This window comes from Acomys russatus, chromosome 3, assembly GCF_903995435.1.
Source record: "Acomys russatus chromosome 3, mAcoRus1.1, whole genome shotgun sequence".
Lineage (NCBI taxonomy): Eukaryota > Metazoa > Chordata > Mammalia > Rodentia > Muridae > Acomys > Acomys russatus.
Genome location: NC_067139.1, coordinates 38,553,628 through 38,570,207, shown reverse-complemented (window position 1 = coordinate 38,570,207; position 16,580 = coordinate 38,553,628). Strand labels below are relative to the sequence as shown.

The window sequence follows — 16,580 nt, the reverse complement described above, 5'->3', positions numbered from 1 at the left end:
GGGACTTGAACCCCAGTGATTTGGCTCCAGAGCTCATAGAGCTTTCGGCATGCTGTGACTCTCTAAGGGTTTTGTGTCCCTTTGGGGTCTGGAGGGAGGAGAAGGCTTAGCTGCTTTTGTATCAGATCTAGGTTTGAAGAACAAGAGGCCCTGTTGGCACTGGAGAGAGAAACTGTAGTTCGTGCTGGTGCTTCGAAGCCCTGCTAATTCTAAAGGAGGCACAGGTCCCTGCAAGATTCAAGGTCCATCCAGCTGTACATCACAGAGCAGCTGCCCACAGACAAGGCTGGAGAAACATGCTTAGAGATTGCGCATGACCACCAAAGGCTGAAGGCACCAGCGTCTCTGAGCGCAGCTCCTGGCACCTCTGAAGAACTTGTAGAACAGGCTACAGCTGCTGTCTGCCGCTCTCCATCCTCTCCCTCTCAGGAGACCTCACCCCGGCTAGTGGTCCATGAACTAGAATAGCATCCTTCCTCCGCGGGGACTGTGTGGTTGGAGTGTTTTGGGTAAAGTGTCTGTGAGGTCCTCACACTGAAAAGGAGACTAGAGGATGACAGGCCAGACACAGGAAGGGGAAGAGCCAGGAAACATCTGGCTTGTTTCACAAAGTCTCACTGTGAGGCTCAGAGTTGCTGTGCACCCACCATCCTGTGTCTGCCTCCCAAGTGCTTCAGTTACAGACGTGCACTAACAGGGCCCCCCCCCCCGAAGAGAATAGACTCTGCTCGACTCCACTGCTCTTGAAAAACATAAGCAAGCCTCACACCAGCAGATTCACGGGCCCCCGTCTCACTCCCCATATCACTTGAAATTTGCAGGTTGACTTCAAGGCCCTGGCTTGTGGATTTGACATCACCATCACTTCTCTTGCTTATGCAAGGCCCTGTCTGACCATCTCTTCTGACCGTCCTCAGCTCCCGCCTCCCAGCAGGGTAGCCTGTGTGGCCACACAGATGAGCACATGGAAGCATACAGAACATACAAACACACAAACACCCTATATATACAAAACACGGGTACATTCCAGGCTGGGCTCAGGTCAGCCTGCTTTCTGGGTTGCATTCCTTGCTGCTAATGTAGCCATCCTGTAGTCTTTGGACCCGTGCTTCCTGCATTACATCTCCTGCAGAAGCAAACTGAGGCACTGTGTTTAAACTTGTCGGTGGCACACAGTAGGCTTTCAGGAGGGTCAGTTAGCATTGGCCACTTTGGTGGAACAAGTAGAGCATATGTGATCCTGTGGACACAACTGCATGTACGCATATGCTGCAAACACACCTGCCGTGAGTAGATAACCACTTATGGCCAGATGGACGTCAGAGTGCTACGGTTCTGGGGACAATGTCTGAAGATTCATAAGTTAGTCCCTGCCCTGCCTGTTAAGGCTATTTGATCCTCACAGACCTGTGCTTCACCGACAATGTGAGTCCTCTCAGCCTGACTGAACCTCTATATCCACTCAAGGCTGCTAGACGTTGCACTCCCACTGGCTATGATGGGACTGGCCAGAGGTCAGTGGTGGTACCACCACCTGGTACCACCAGGTCAATGGTGGTAACACAGATCCAAGGCAAACTTAGGGCAGACACCAGCAGCCAGAAGCCCACAGAGGAAGAAGCTAAGCAGCCAGTGAGTCAAAAAGACCAGAAGAGTCTGAGAGAACAAGAGAGGATTGTTGCTCCCTCTCCTGCCTTAGTGGGCAACCCAGGGCTTCTGAGAACACAGTGGTGTTTCCTTTCTCTTCCTCCTTGAGCTTTTGCACCACAACTCAAGCAGAACCGGGTGTGGGCGTTTGCGTGATGACTGGTTGACTGTCATGCAGGAGAGACAGCTGCCTCTCATCAGCACTTTCAGCCTCTAACAGAGGCACAGGGGCCAGGCTCTCCCAGGAGACCCTGAGAAGGGCTCTTAGTGGCAGTCAGGAGTCCGCTGGCTAGACAGGGTCCAGGCCAGTCACCTGCCAAATCTCCTCTCCCTAGCCTCCTCTCCCAAGCACGCACCAGCAATACCCATCTTGATATGCCAGCCTGCCAACTACACACACCAGTACTACTTGAGGCCACAGGGCACCAGGAGGCCACCCTGCTAGAGGCCTGGACAGGACAGTTCTTAACCTGAGAAATACTTGTTGGCATACAAAGGAGTAGCAATCAGTTCTGTCAACAGGGCATCGAAGGAGCAGTCGCCCCATAAATGGGTAAATGAAGCTTTAGTCGAGGGGTCCAGTTTCAGGCCTCCTGGTACCTGGTGGAACTGAGAATCATTTAGGTAACTATCCACTGCACCACTAGGCTGCCGTCACCCAGAAGCAAGCAAGCCTCATTGAGTGTAGATGGTTCATCACTACCTCTGCTGCCCAGAAACCAACTCAAGCTGCGACACCCGCCTCCCATCATCCATGGCTTCCACAGTCACTCTCCACTGCCCCAGGCCATTCATCCATCTAGCCAAGGCTTGGGGGAGGAGATGCGGATGTTAATGAACTTGGTTCACATTGCAAGGCTCTGATTCCTCCTACCTTTACCGTGAACTCACAGGCGGATTAAAGTGACATAAAACCTGCTATTTGAGTTACATTTTCACCTGATTGGAAACATGCATTACCTCCTTGTGACTGGGCCGTGAGAAGGGAAGTCATTATCTTTCTTTAGAGTTTGTAAATGCTTTTATGGCTGAGGCATTAAACCTGCTTGGGGTGGTGTGTGTGTGTGTGTGTGTGTGTGTGTGTGTGTGTGTGTGTGTGTGTGTGTACGATGGAGGAAAAAATTGCTCCCACTTACCTTTGTTTTCTAATCACATGCTCCAGTGGGAAGGAAGCATCCTAAGTGAGCAACGGAGAGCCAGGGGAACCCCAGCAGAGGGGTGTAATTGCTTTCTCCTTTAGGCCTGTAGACTGAAAGGGCATTAAAGCGCTATTTGGCAAGGGAGCTCCTTCAGTCCTCCAGAGAGGCTGGGACTCACCCACCCCCATCCCAACCACTGCCTGTTCCTTCTGGTGTTCATTTCCAGGAAGAAAAAAAACAAAACAAAACAAAACAAAAAAACCCAAAAACAAAAAACGGCCTCCATCCCTAGGGCGACAACTGCACCTTAGAAGGGCACAGCTCTAGACATTTGGGAACAAGAAGGAGACAGAGAAAGAACAAATCTGAGTCAGGATCACAGCCATGAAGGAATGAAGAACACACCATGTGGGCCTGGCTCTAGAGCAACAGGAGATCCCTCTCTTCCCCTGTCAGGTCCCTAATCCCTTGGCATACTATCAACACAGAGAAGCCCCCACGTTCCAGGCGTGGAGTCCAGTGTCCTGACTGCTAGAAGGAAGCCCTTAAAGCTGTGGAGACAGGGACTTTGGCCGGGGGGGGGGGGGGGGGGGGGGGAGTCTTCAGAGCAAAGCAGAAGCTGTGCACGAGGCCAGTGTTCAGCCTGGCAGACAGACCTGATGATTTCTGGGGTTGCCTCTTTGCATGCCTCATGATGCTGTTCTTCCAGAGAGCCTGTCGTGATGGGCTGGGAACAAGGACACTATTAAGTATCTTTGTTTGGAGGGTTTTAGTCATGCTGGATCAAATCAGGCAAACAAAACCGGTCTCAAGTAATACACACACACACACACACACACACACACACACACACACACACACACACACTTGGAGACACAAGTGGGAGAAATGCTGAGCATCTAAACAGGAAAGTGGAATTCAGAGGTTGGCATGTGCAAACATTACAGCCACTGTTGGCTGCACCCCTGTAACTGGAGGGACAGCTAAGGGAAGGGATATAAGTGAAACTAGAGTAGGCTCTGTCCTGAACTGTCATGAGGGTCTCTTGTGGAACAGGAGGGCTCTGAGGGAGAGGCTGCTCATGGCCAGGGGGGACTCACCCCTGAGTTGGTGAGAAGAAGCAGAAGTAGTGGAGTTTCTCCCCTCTTCATGACCCACCATCTCGTCTCCCAATAGACCTCCCTTTTGGCAGAGACAGCTAGTAAAGGATGCTGAGACTGAGTGTTGGCCTGAAGGGTCTGAGTCCCTGCCGCACAGAGCACGGTGGACATGTGGGCAGCCAAGCCCCAATACAAGCCCGTGTGTCTGTGCCAGTGTCCTTTCCCCTTGCCTGGGCCCTAGGGTGGCCACCAAGTAGAGTGGGGACAGTCCTAGTACAGAGGATACCATAGCCTCTCTCCTCTCTGCCACCAACTGACTCCAGGGGCTCTGCTGCCAACCCCTCGACCCTAAACATCCATGGACAAGAGAATAGTTACAGCAGACTGACACACAAGGAAGAGCAAGATGTGGTCTGGCTTGGCTCTCACACATCCTTACGAGGATGTCAAAATGCCCTGCTTTGAGGTCCCCCTTCCCGGGAGTCAGGCACAGAGCAGAGAGAGGTGCTTAAAGAGGACCAATACTCAAAACCTCACTGTTGCCGGGTGGTGGTGGCACACGCCTTTAATCCCAGCACTTGGGAAGTAGAGGCAAGTGGATCGCTGTGAGTTCGAGGCCGGCCTGGTCTACAAAGTTAGTCCAGGACAGCCAAGGCTACACATAGAGACCTTGTCTCAAAAAATCAAAACCCAAAAAAACAAACAAACAAAAACACCTCACTGTTTTTTGCCTATTCTAGAAACTTCCACTATCACACATGCCACCTTTTCCTCATCTATAAAATGAGAATATAGTTAGTACCTACATCACCTCTGTGAATATGGGAGGGGAAACCCAACATGTAAAACAAATTAGTACATGGACTGTGGGGGACCAAGTGCCAGCCATCACATTAGCCACCAGATATTTCCAAAAAGATCTCTGGCTGCTTCCACTGAGAATTACTGTCTACTGCCCAGCTCCACACCCTAACCCTAACCCTGGGATACTCAGATGGGGCTGAACACAGTTACCTGTAGCATGAAAGTCCTCATCTCCATAGAGGTCAGTACCCCATTGTAGATGTCTGCCCCTTAGAACTTCCCACTAGAAGAACCCTATATCTGACAGAAACCCTCTTAGACATGATTGGCAGCTGCCTGCCTCTCAGTAGGTCTTCAGTAAGGCCCTGAAGGGAGGAGGGTAAGCCATGAGGAAGAATTTGGGTGGGGTAAAAGCAGGCTTCTAGGGATGAGCCGAGAAGACCCTCGTGGAAGCCTTGATAAAGCTGTTGGTTGGAGCCGTCAAAATGGTCCTTGAACGGCCAAGTGCGCAGGCTGAGATGAATGAATGGCTTCACTGCAGAAACATTCACTGAATCCCGGAGCCAGCAGCAGCCCCCAGCAGAGCCTCATACCACAACCCTCCTGTCTGCCAGCAGGGCTGTTTCCAGACAGACCTTGTCTTCCACTCTTCACCACTCAGAAACAGGCACACAGCTCCTGGAGATGGACTGGCAGCAGGCCGGAGGCTGGAGGCTCAGCACCAGCGCCGAGCCTCATTACTGAGGGTCACACGGCCCCCGTGGACACTCATCGGAGGCAAGAAGCCAGTGAGGAAGGGCTGCCTTTCCGTTTTATATTCAGCTGGGCCTGTAGGCTCTGTAGTTAGCGTGTAGATTTTGGGTCGAAATACCTCAAAGCCTCGTGTGCTCAGACTTCTTCCCCGCTCGGGCGGGTGCTCTGGGGGACCCCTGCCTAAGTCTGGGTAACAGAAAACCACAGGGTAATTATGAGCTGTGAATTTCTCTCCTCAGCTAAAGAAAGAGAAAGTATTTCCACTGAAGACTTTCAGCCAGCGGTGCCTTCCAAACCCGAGTGAATGTTTGACGACTCTCAAGGGAAAATAGAGGGTAAGGGGAGAGAGACCCTGAGAGACAGTGTGTGTGTGTGGGGGGGTGAGCTTTCTGAGGGGTCAGCTTTGTGACAAGGGAAAGTCCGGGCATTGCCTAGGCTACAAGTTCCTCCTGGTGATAAGCACCCTCACTTTAGAGGAAGGGACCCCAGACTCCCCACACTTCACTTCATTCGCCTCTACAGTCAGGGGCCGAGACAGGGACTCTTCAACAAGGGGCTCTCAGCGCCAGGAGCTCCCATGGCTGGATTCAACAGTTGCTACGGTGTAACTCTTCCCACTGTGGTCTGTTTTGAGAGACCTATGACAAAGTGGCATTGTTGAATGGAAGAGGAAAGATTCAGCAAAGCACATACGGTTCTTTTTTTCTTTTTTCAGAGAGTGTTAGGCCCAGATGGTCCCAGGACAGAACACTGAGTGTAGACACAGCCTCTCTCTTCTCTGCCACCTACTGACACACTTTTGACACAGCAGCCACACCTGTGGTGCCTCTAGGGGCAGGAGCACATACTGGTTTCTGCCACACAGATGCAGTAGTTGGCCTTTTGGACACCAAGAGCAGGGCAGCACCTGGTTGCCCATCCCGGCTGTCTATGTAAAGCTACCCAGCTGTCCCTGAAGGGCACCATGGCACCACCATCCTGTGGCTGCCAGCATTGGGCTCTAGGACTCTGTTAAGGCTGGAAAGCACCTCCACCCCCAGCCTCCAATGTGCTCGGTTTCCCTCTCCTGCCCCCGCTCCCCCCTCAGTGTTACAGCTGTTTCAGCTGTGTCATCCTTTCCATACTCTGACAGACACTCAGGGCAGAGAGATTTCTCAGCAGTTAATATGACTTGTTCTTGTGGAGGACCCAGGTTTAATTCCCAGAATCCATGTCAGCTGGCTCACAAGTGCCCGCACTTACAGTTCCTGGGGGTCTGACACCCTCTTCTAGCCTCCGTGGGTACCGAATACACATGGCACACATACGAACAAGCAGGCACACAATACACATAAGTAAAAATAAAGAATATAGATACAACAAAATGCTTAACAATGAGATTGCTTTGAATTAAATATGGCTAATTTAAGTTCGTATAACTTAACTTTAATAAGTCAGCTAAAAATTTAAGTGATTCATAAATGATTAAATGTAGTTTATTATTAAATTAAATGATTTAATTCTATTTATATGTCTGTGATTTTTTTACGTATGTTATCTTACTTGTGTGTGTGTGGCTTGCATGTGTGTCTGTGCATGAAGTGCATGCCTACTGATCCCCTGGAAGTGAAGTTATGGATGGTTGTGATCCACCATGTGGGTGCTGGGACTTGAACTTAGGTCCTCCATGAGAACAGCAAGTGCTGATCCGGCTTTCTGTCCTAACATCTCATAATCTTTGACAAGCAACTCTTATGAGAGCCTCGGCACCCTACTACTACATGGGAGCAAGTGTGCTGGTCCCTTGCACTCAGGTGCTGGCTGGAGCAAGAAAACAAACAGAGTGAAAACGCCTTAAAAGTGAAATTAGGTTCCCACTCAAGAGCAAATCCATTTTTACTTTTCACCACAGTCATCTGTAGTAACCTCAGGAGAAGGTTAAGCTGTCGCATGTCCTAGATGAGGAAACGAAGCCTCAGAGAGCAGAAGTGAGCCCTGCCGGCTCAGCGGTAGTGCGAGGCTCTGGCTTGCCCTCAGACCTTGCTCACCTCCCACTCCTCCATCCATGCTTTCGATAAAGGGCGGCCCATGGCCAGCTCTGAGCGTGCCTGGTGGAGGCTCGTTGCCCAGATCTTCCTGGCGAGGGTGACCTGTCATATTTCATAGCTTATGCAAGGTCTGGGATCAGTCCCTTACCTAAAATGCAGCCTGGTGGGGGAATAACAGCTCAATGGCCATAATCGTGTCTTTCCTGGGGCCTTTCTGCCTCAGAGTGTAGAGTTGGGGACAGGTTGTGTTGCACCGAGAGACCACCTTCTTTCTCACAAGGTTGGAGGGAACCAGGTTCTCTGAGCCTCATCTTCTGCCTCTGGAACACAGGATGTTGATGTTCCTGGAAAATGGATCAACAGGGAGGAGCAACAAAGGGTTTTAGCCTGGATTCTCTGAGTTGGTCTCCTGGGCACTAAGAGCAGGCCACCATCTGTTGGTCACCCAGGCTGTTTGTGTTGAGCTACCCAGCAGTCCCTGAAAGGCGTCACACCACTACCCTGCAGCTCCCACTCTTTCAGTGCCACTGCTGCCTTTAGCTTCTGGGCAGGAGACACCCCACTGTCCAGGCTGTAGCCCTTTCATCATTGTCTCTCTCTGTTTTCTAGAATGTAGATTTAGCATGCTTGGCTCTCTTAAACACCACGCTTTATGGCCATTTGCAGTGCAATTTTGTTCCTGTCCTGCCATTCACTTTGAATTAAATATCAAACAGATGTGAGTCATTTTTTGTGCTCTTTTTAAAGAAAAAAGTTTAATATTAGGGAGCATGCCCTTCTAAGATCAGGAAGGCCATTCGGAGAAATAACCCTGCTCAAATTAAAAAAGAATCGTACTGGTTAGCTTGAGATGCTTTCAAGCGGTGCCTTTCGAAGTGCTAAGGAACAGTGTTTCCAGCAAGCTATAAAGCATCAGGAGAAAGCAGGGCAAGATATATGGCCTGGGGCTGATGGGGAAATTGAGCTCTGAGAAGGGGCAGCCCCACCTGTGAGGAGCCTGGAGATGAGGTTTGCAGATGAGGTTGGGGGAGGCCATCTTCCCCCAAGGCCCTAGGGAGGGCCTGCAATTTGCAGCCTGTGTGGTCAGGCCGAGAAGGGAGATAGAAGAGATCATCCATGAGCTGAGAGAGACAGCAGGGCCTGTGCACTATGTCCCACCTTCACAGGTTTGTGCCACCATGGCGTATCTCCCACAGCCAGCCGTTACAGTCTGACATGTCTTTCTGGACATGTCAAATGCCTTTATCACTTGTCTTGGTTACCATCTCTTAGATGGTGGGGCATCTGGCCCTTGGCAGATCATTGGAGAATGAGGAGAAAGTTACAGAAATGATTACAAATAAACTTGCTCATAACTTCAATGACCATGGTCACGGCCCAACATAGCCTATCAGCAGAGAGCAGCTCTTCACGGGAGTGTTCTGCTGCAGGGGCCCAGCTCACAGTGATGGCTTTTCCCATGAGCAGCAATGGCTGATCAGTCTCCAAACAACTCCCCTCAGGACTTGGCAGCAACCATACCTGCCTCTCCAAATTACTGGACCTGCCGCCATTAGTGGCTTCCAGCCAGGACCTCTCAGGGCCAGCTAAAGTGTTTCCATGTGGTGCCTTGACTCACTGAACCAAAAGACACCACTCTGACTGCAGCACCAACTGTAAACAGTATTTCCACGTCCAGGGCATGGGGCCAGCTTGTTCTAGACATCTTGGATGCTAATACAACATTCTGCACACCCAAGGTTTGCCTTAGGGACGGCATGGAAATATCTGGGGGCCTTGCATCAGGCCCTCCTGATGAAACAGAGCCAATACTTCCTAGGATTCCACAGACAACAAAGTAGGCAAGTGAGGGGATTTAAAGGAAGACAAGCCAAGACTCTGGCATCAGGCAGCTGGAGTCTAGACCCGGGCTCTACCCCTTCCTAGCTCTGTGACTTTAGCAAGGATCAACCTGATCCAGTCCTTCTTTGTTTATTATTTCCCTTTCCCTCCCCTGGCCCCTTTGTGTGTGGGTGCGGGTGTTGGACCTGCATGTATATCTGTGCACCATTTGCGTGACGTGCCCACAGAGACCAGAAGCTACAGAAGGTTGTGAGACACCACGTGGGTGCTGGGAATAAAATCCCAGGCCCTCTCAAAGAGCAGCCAGTGCTCTTGACTGCTGAGACATCTCTATAGCCCCACCCTCATGCCTAGTTTTGTGTGTGCAACCCAAGTGTCACTCATCTCATGCCCAGGATGCTGAGGATGGGATGGCATGTGGAGTACTCAGCACAGTGGGGACCAGCACTTTAGCTGGTGTTAGGTAGCTATTTTTTTTCACCCTCCCTTGAAGGTGACAGGCAACCCTTATCGGATAGTACTTGCTAAGGACTGGGAGGCTGGAAGTTGGGCCAGAGCCAAGTTTCTCCCTGAAGGAACTACACTGATGACCTCAGAAGGAATGTGAGAAGCCAAGGGAGTGGGGGATGAATTATGCCTTGTATTTCTGTCCCAGGAAGGAAGAGGGTGGGAGGGGAGCTGAAGAAATACAGAGCAGCTGCAGATGAGGAACTAGGAGTTGAGAACCACAGTTGCTCCAATGGTCTGTGTCCCTGGCATGTTCAGAAAGAATGTCCCAAGATCAACCTCTGAGAGCTTGCGGTGGCAGAGTGTAAGGCCAGGTGTCTGCCCTACAGGGAGGAACAATCATATTTGGTTTCTGGCTGGGCTCTCAGCTCAGACTAAGGCTGGTCAGAAAAGATTTCTAGAGAAAGAACTGTGCTTAGATGATGGACAGCGGGTGTGTGAGAGACAGAGACAGAGACAGAGAGAGAGACAGAGAGAGACAGACAGAGAGAGAGAGAGAGAGAGAGAGAGAGAGAGAAATACAGACAGTGCTCCACCTTGCTGCTTACCAAGACAGGAAACCAGATGGCCCTCAGTCACCACCACCATCACCACCCCACCCCGCCCGCCCCTGCACAGCCCTCATGGCAGCCATTCTTTCCTTCTTCACTGAGAGCAAGAGGCTCTTGGAAAGGCTCCTTAGAGCCCAGCCATGGAATCACTCACAGCGTATCATGCGGGCCTCTTCTCACAGAGTGCGGGCAATGTCAAGGGATCTGAAATCCCTTTGATTCTTGGCAGCAAATATGCCTATAGCTCAGTACAAACCCTCCGCCCCTAGAGCTAAGGAGGTCAGACATCCTGAGGCATAGCTTCACTCCACACTCCTCTCTTAGCCCGAGTGTTAGGGCTTTCTTCCCCCGCCCCCCTCCACCCCTGCAGAGTGGTAGGGATTCCAGGTTATCTAAGAAGGCCGGCTGGCCCATAAGCTTGGAAGATGCTCAGTGGGTAAAGTGCTTGCCGTTCAAGCGTGAGGACCTGACTTTGGATCCCCAGCATTCATATAAAACGCTGGTATGGCAGCTCTAGCTATGAGCCCGATGCTGGAGGTGCGGAGATAAGCAGGTCCCAGGAGCTCAGTGGCTGGCCAGTCTAGCTGAAATGGCAAGATCTGGGTTCAGTGAGAAACCAGGTCTCACACAGAGACGAGAATAGAGTGGAGTAGGGTAGGGTAGGGTAGGGTAGGAGATGAAGAGTGATAGAGGAAGACAAACATAGGCGAGCACACCTACACACACACACACACACACACACACACACACACACAGCCAACTGGTACTGGGTCAGTCGTTCTCACACACACCCAGGAAGTCCCTCATGCCGAGAACCTCCATCAGCCGCTACTCATACTCACACTGACAGCTGGCTTCCGTGTCCCCAGCAGGCAAGGGCCTGCTCAAGCTCTGCCCCCTCACCCTCCCCCACCCCCCATCTGAGGCCATACTAGTCTCGTCCTCTGCTGATGCCACAGGTCTTAGGCCGGTGAGAACATCAGCATCTTACACACATCCCTCTCTACCCCTGCTGCCGTGATGCACTAACTGATTAGGTGACTTAAAGTTGGTGAGTAAGCAGTTATTTACATTGTCACTTCCTCAGCGGGGATCAGGGTAGGCTGGCTTGCGTACTGGGCCCCCCTCCCTTTTTTTTTTAATCGGGGCCCATGCTTGTCACATCCATCTAACTGTTTGCTTTGTCTAACCATTCAACAGGCCTTTGAAATGTTTGTAACATCCTGGCTGTGTTTGAAGTTATAATCCAGTGCATCCATAAAATGTGCCTTTGGAGCAGTTCCCTTGGAGCTGTTCCCAGGGGGCTATACAGCCAGGTGAGAGCTACGTATGGATTCTCTGTATTCCCGGGCATGCCCCTGACAGTTGACAGAAAATATTCATTAGCCCGCACACTGATTCAGAGTGTCCTTATGATGTCCCCTTACAGATGGGAAAACAGGTAGGTGGGATTGAGTGGTGGTCACTTACTCAGTGGTACCAAGTGTGTCTCTGTGTCCCTTCTTAGGTTCCTCTGCTCTCAAGGTAGTCTGGACTGAATGTGAACCCTGAGGGCCTCTGTTCATGCTAGTGAAGGGTGAATGGTGGGGAGATTCCCACAGCAGCAGCACAGGAGCATGATGGGATGAGAAAGCTGCTACCTCAGCCTCTCACATCACCTCCGCAGATGGCCATCCCAATCCAAGCCCAAGACTGCCCTTCCTGACCCTGCTGAAGATGTCCTTTTAAGTGAAGGGGGCACTTTAGGATCTCTAAGCCTCTTGGAAGATGTGAAAATGGGGGGCAGGTCAGCCACATGAAGAGCGGACTGCAATGTGTAAACACACCTCCGGGATGTTAATCTCCCAGGTCAGGCTCTGGGGCTCCGGCTGCCCACTGTAGGAGCAGAGGTTTTGCGATCCTGTATCAATGACAGGTGGTCTCAGGGCTCACAGGGTCAGGCGGGACACTATTTGTTGGCACCTCTGCCCCAAATCAGCCTAAGTGTCCAGCTCAGTCTTCCCCAAACACAAAGCAGCCATAGCTGCCAGGCTAGAGAGGCGCTCCAAGGTTCACACAGAAATCCCTGGCCCCTGGTTGTGCCCCTGGCCGAGGTGCACAGGGCTAATCAGAAACACCTGTGTACATGGAATTTCCTGCCCGGGTTCAGCCTTCATTTCCTCTGCCAGTAAAAACCTGAGGCATGCAAAGGTGAAAGAAACCAGTCAGTCAATCACCCAGACGACGGCCACCAGGGCTGCAGAGACAAGGCTTTCTAAATTAAAATTTAATTCTCACCCGATGGCCCAGCCAGGACAACCATGATTCAAACCCTGTAACCGTGGCCGCAGCCAGGCAGCCCTCCACCCTGGTCCTTGCAGGAATCAACCTCTGCCTTGCTCGTCGGGCTGTAGGAGAAATGAAAGTGATGGACACCCTTCCTTGTCAGCTTCATCTGCAGCTGCAAGGAATGTTGCCTGATTAGCGGCTCTTGACTTGAGGCCCTTTGAATTATTAAGTGCTGGAGAGATCAGAGCTCCCTGGTGACCCGGGGACATTTAGTAGACAACATCAAAGCCAGGGCAGCCAGAGTTCGAACTGGAGGGTAATGGTCAGAGCCGGAGGGTCTGTGCTGTGTCCTAACCCAGCAGGTTTAGGTGAGGAGAGAGTCATAAAAACGCCTCTGGTTTTTCCCCCCCCCCAGAACATTTTCCCAGAGATTCCTGCAGGCCAGTGGAAGTGAGGCTTGGAATGCAGAGGAAGAAGTGTCGCGCTGCCCATTTTATGATCAAACAAACTTTGTCTGAAGAATGACTTGTCTGACTGCCCAGATGGAGAGCAAGTTATGAGAAGCTGAGGCTGAGGCCGTCGCAGGAGTCTGAGGCATGGGAGAGACAGGGAGTCCAGGCTGACTTAACATCGAACAGAAACAACTCTCTCTCTCTCCCTTCCTCTCTCTCTCTCTCTCCCTTCCTCTCTGTCTCTCTCTCTCTCTGTCTCTCTCTCTCTCTCTCTCTCTCTCTCTCTCTCTCTCTCTCTCTCTCTCTCTCTCTCTCTCTCTCTCTCTCTCTCTCTCTCTCAGGACTAAATGAAGTAATCTCTGAGAGGAAATGTCTGCTTCCAGACAGTGGCATGGCGTTGACAGTGAGCATAGCACAGGAAGGGAAGACCCAGCTTTCTGGAGAACCTGACCCTGTCTGTCCACTGCAGACTCATTTCCTTTTAGTTTCATGCTTGTGCCCTTCTTGGCACCCTGCTTGATTGCCCCCTAAGAGACTCAAGCACAAACGTGCACTGGTGATTTGGAAGCTGGAGCGACAGGACGAGCCCAACTCTTTCCTTGTCCTGGAGATGCTGTCACGTGGGAGAGTCTTTAAGGAGGACAGCTTAGCAGGACACAGAGTTTCTCAGAAGTGGAGCATGGCCAGGTTCTTAAAATATGCTCGCTCGCACTCTCTCTCCTCCCCTCCCCTCCCTCTCCCTCTCCCTGCCTCTCTCTCTCTCTCTCTCCCTCTCTCTCTCTCCTCTTCCCTCTTTCTTCTTTCCCTCTCTGTTCCCTTCTTTTTCCCTATTTCCTTCCTTCTGTCTCCATCTCCTTCCTTCTATCTCTGTCTCCCTCCCTTCCTTGTCTGTCTCTGTCTTCCCCCTCTTTCTCCCTCCTTCCCTCTCTCTGTGTCTCTCTCTCCCTCCTTCCAACCCCATGTTGTACGTATACGCACATGTGTGCACAGGTGCACACTCCTGAGTGGTGCCCATAGAAAGAACAGAAGCTGACTTCTGGTGTTGACCTCTATTGCTCTCCATCTTATTTTTGAGACTGGGCCGCTTACTGAACCTGATCTTGCTGATATTTAGCTAGACTGGCTGGCCAATGGTGCCCCAGAGTCCTATTATCCGCTCCTCTCAGTGCTGGGATCACAGGTAGGAAGCACCTTTCCTGTGCTTGGCTGTGAGCTGGGGACTAGGAACTAAACTAAAGCACAGCAGGCTCTGTGCCCCAGGGCCATCTCTTCACCTCATACTCTCACTGCAGACAGTAGCCATACAGGTGGTTTTCACCAGAAATACCAAGCACAACCCAGATAGGAAATAGTTCCTATGAAGATGAAAATGGGACAAATTGAATTTGTTACATTGAATCAGGAAAAGGGAACAGGAGAAATGGCCCAGTGGTGTGGAGCCCTTACTGCTCTTGCAGAGGAGCTGGGTTTGGCTCCCAGCACCCACACAGTAGCTCACTACTACCTGTAACACCAGCTCCAGGAAACCCAGCATCTGGCCTCTGTGGGTTCCTGCATGCATGTGGTGCACACATACTCATGAAGGCTCACACTTACATAAAAATAAATAAATCCTTTAAAAGGGTCCTCCTTGCCAATGGTATTGGGTAGAAGTTGCCGTGAGAGGTTGGGTGTGCAGTAATGACAGACTTATCTTGAGCCTAGTGCTGGCTGTGTTCACTTAGTGAAAACCCTCAGAGCCATTCATGCTCCATTTGTTCATTCACCCATACACACGTCATATTTGTCAGGTGCAAAACATTGTATATGCAAATAAATACATGTGAAATATTCATCCTAGTTAGGAATATGTGGGTCTTACTTTGTTTTAAAGTAGAAACCTAAATATATGTCACTTCTCCCACCATTTTGAGTTAATTCCTTACATGCTTTAGTGAATTTCCTTCCCACTTTTAAAAAAAGTTTTAAAAACATATTTATGCATGTGCCAGTGTATGCAGGTGCCTGCAGAAGCCAGAAGAGGGTGTTGAGTCTTCTGGATCTGGAATTAAAGATAGCTGCAAACTGCCTATTGTGGGTGCTAAGAACTGAATTCAGGTCCTCTGGAAGGGCAGTTAGGGCTTTAAACCCCTGAGCCATCTCTAGCCAACCCTCACTTTTTTCTAGTGCATGGTGTGTGTGTGTGTGTGTGTGCCTTATTAATAGTCTCATATGTAAAAAAATTTTTTAAGTCACTTTAAAAAATATCCCATGGCTAGTACATTTCTACCCTTGCTGTTGCTAATTACATATATGTGAATGATACATATCTATCTTAGCAACCATTTGTATTTCTTCTTTAGAGAAGGATCTGTTTTCAAGTTGAATTATTTGACTTTCATGGTTAAGATTGAGTTCTTGGAGCCGGGCATGGCGGCACACACCTTTAATCCCAGCACTGGAGGCAGAAGCAGGTGGATCTCTGTAAAATTGAGGCCAGCCTGGTCTACATAATGAATTCCAGGGCAGCTAGGACTACATAGAGAGACTCTATCTCAAGGGGAAAAAAAAAAAGAGTTCTTCGTGCATTGTGGATGTCTGTCTCTGCCCAACAAAAGCTGGCAAGCATCTCGTCCTGTCTGTGCTCCTCTTGCTATTCTGCTCATGGCTCTTTGCCAGTTTGATGGGTCCCAGTTGCCAGTGTCAGCTTTCGTTCGCTCTCCTCTCCAGAGAGTCCCTGCATGTGCCAGTGTCTTGACGTCTTTCCCTTCTTCTCCAGATGTCCGTTTCAGATCTTTAGGGCTTTGTTCTATCTTGGATTGATTTTTGTACAGAGTGAAAAGGATTGAATTTCAGTTTAGCGTTTTTTTTTTTTGTTGTTGTTGTTGTTGTTTTGTTTTGTTTTGTTTTGATACTCTTCAAATAAGGAGTTTTTCTGCTCTCACATGAAACAAAACACTTGTTTCCAGTGCTGAGCTCAGTGGTGCCTCAAGAGGACATGACACTTAGAAGACTTACCACATGAGCCATCTTGTGCAGGCGAGCTTGCGTCTTACTTGAGCCGGCAGTGCAGGGTGACTGAGCCGCAGCAGCCTGCAGCCAGCGATCCTCTCCTTATTCTCTGTCTGTGGAAAGGAATGACTCTGAAACTCTCCAGGATCTAAGAGTTTACGAGTTGGCTCTGGAGCATAACTTCTCTTGGGGAGAGAGGTGTGGTGAGAAAGCAGCGGGCATGTGCCAGGCAGGGTTTTAATAAAACAACCCATGAGCCAGTATAGGAAGATGGTTTCTCCGCTTTCCAACCACTAGTGTCTACAGACCAGGACTCAATGACCAAAGTAGCAGGCTCTGGGTCCATCTTGTAGTGAAGGACATCTGCAACCATGGAGACGTCCCTCAGGAGCTTCCATCACCCTGGCCGAGAAGTTGCTGCCCAGTTGCTGTCTGAGGAAGGTTTAATGGCATCCAGATCTGATCCTGGATTGTCCAACGGAGGCTTCTCTCTGTCAAC

At 50.4% G+C, this 16,580-nt stretch overlaps 1 long non-coding RNA gene and 1 other non-coding gene across 2 annotated transcripts in view; both read right to left on the bottom strand.

The window, feature by feature from the left end:
• The window catches only part of LOC127212403 (uncharacterized), a 106,764-nt gene extending 103,868 nt beyond the window's left edge, over nucleotides 1–2,896 (bottom strand). Inside the window, exon 1 of the long non-coding RNA XR_007833544.1 lies at nucleotides 2,784–2,896. This is a non-coding gene — a long non-coding RNA (uncharacterized LOC127212403). The remainder of the gene's footprint in view (nucleotides 1–2,783) is intronic.
• Nucleotides 2,897–6,152: 3,256 nt separating this feature from the next.
• Nucleotides 6,153–6,282, bottom strand: LOC127187282 (small nucleolar RNA SNORA17). Its single transcript, XR_007830442.1, has one exon. It is a non-coding gene; the product is annotated as a small nucleolar RNA SNORA17 (small nucleolar RNA).
• Nucleotides 6,283–16,580: the final 10,298 nt, after the last annotated feature.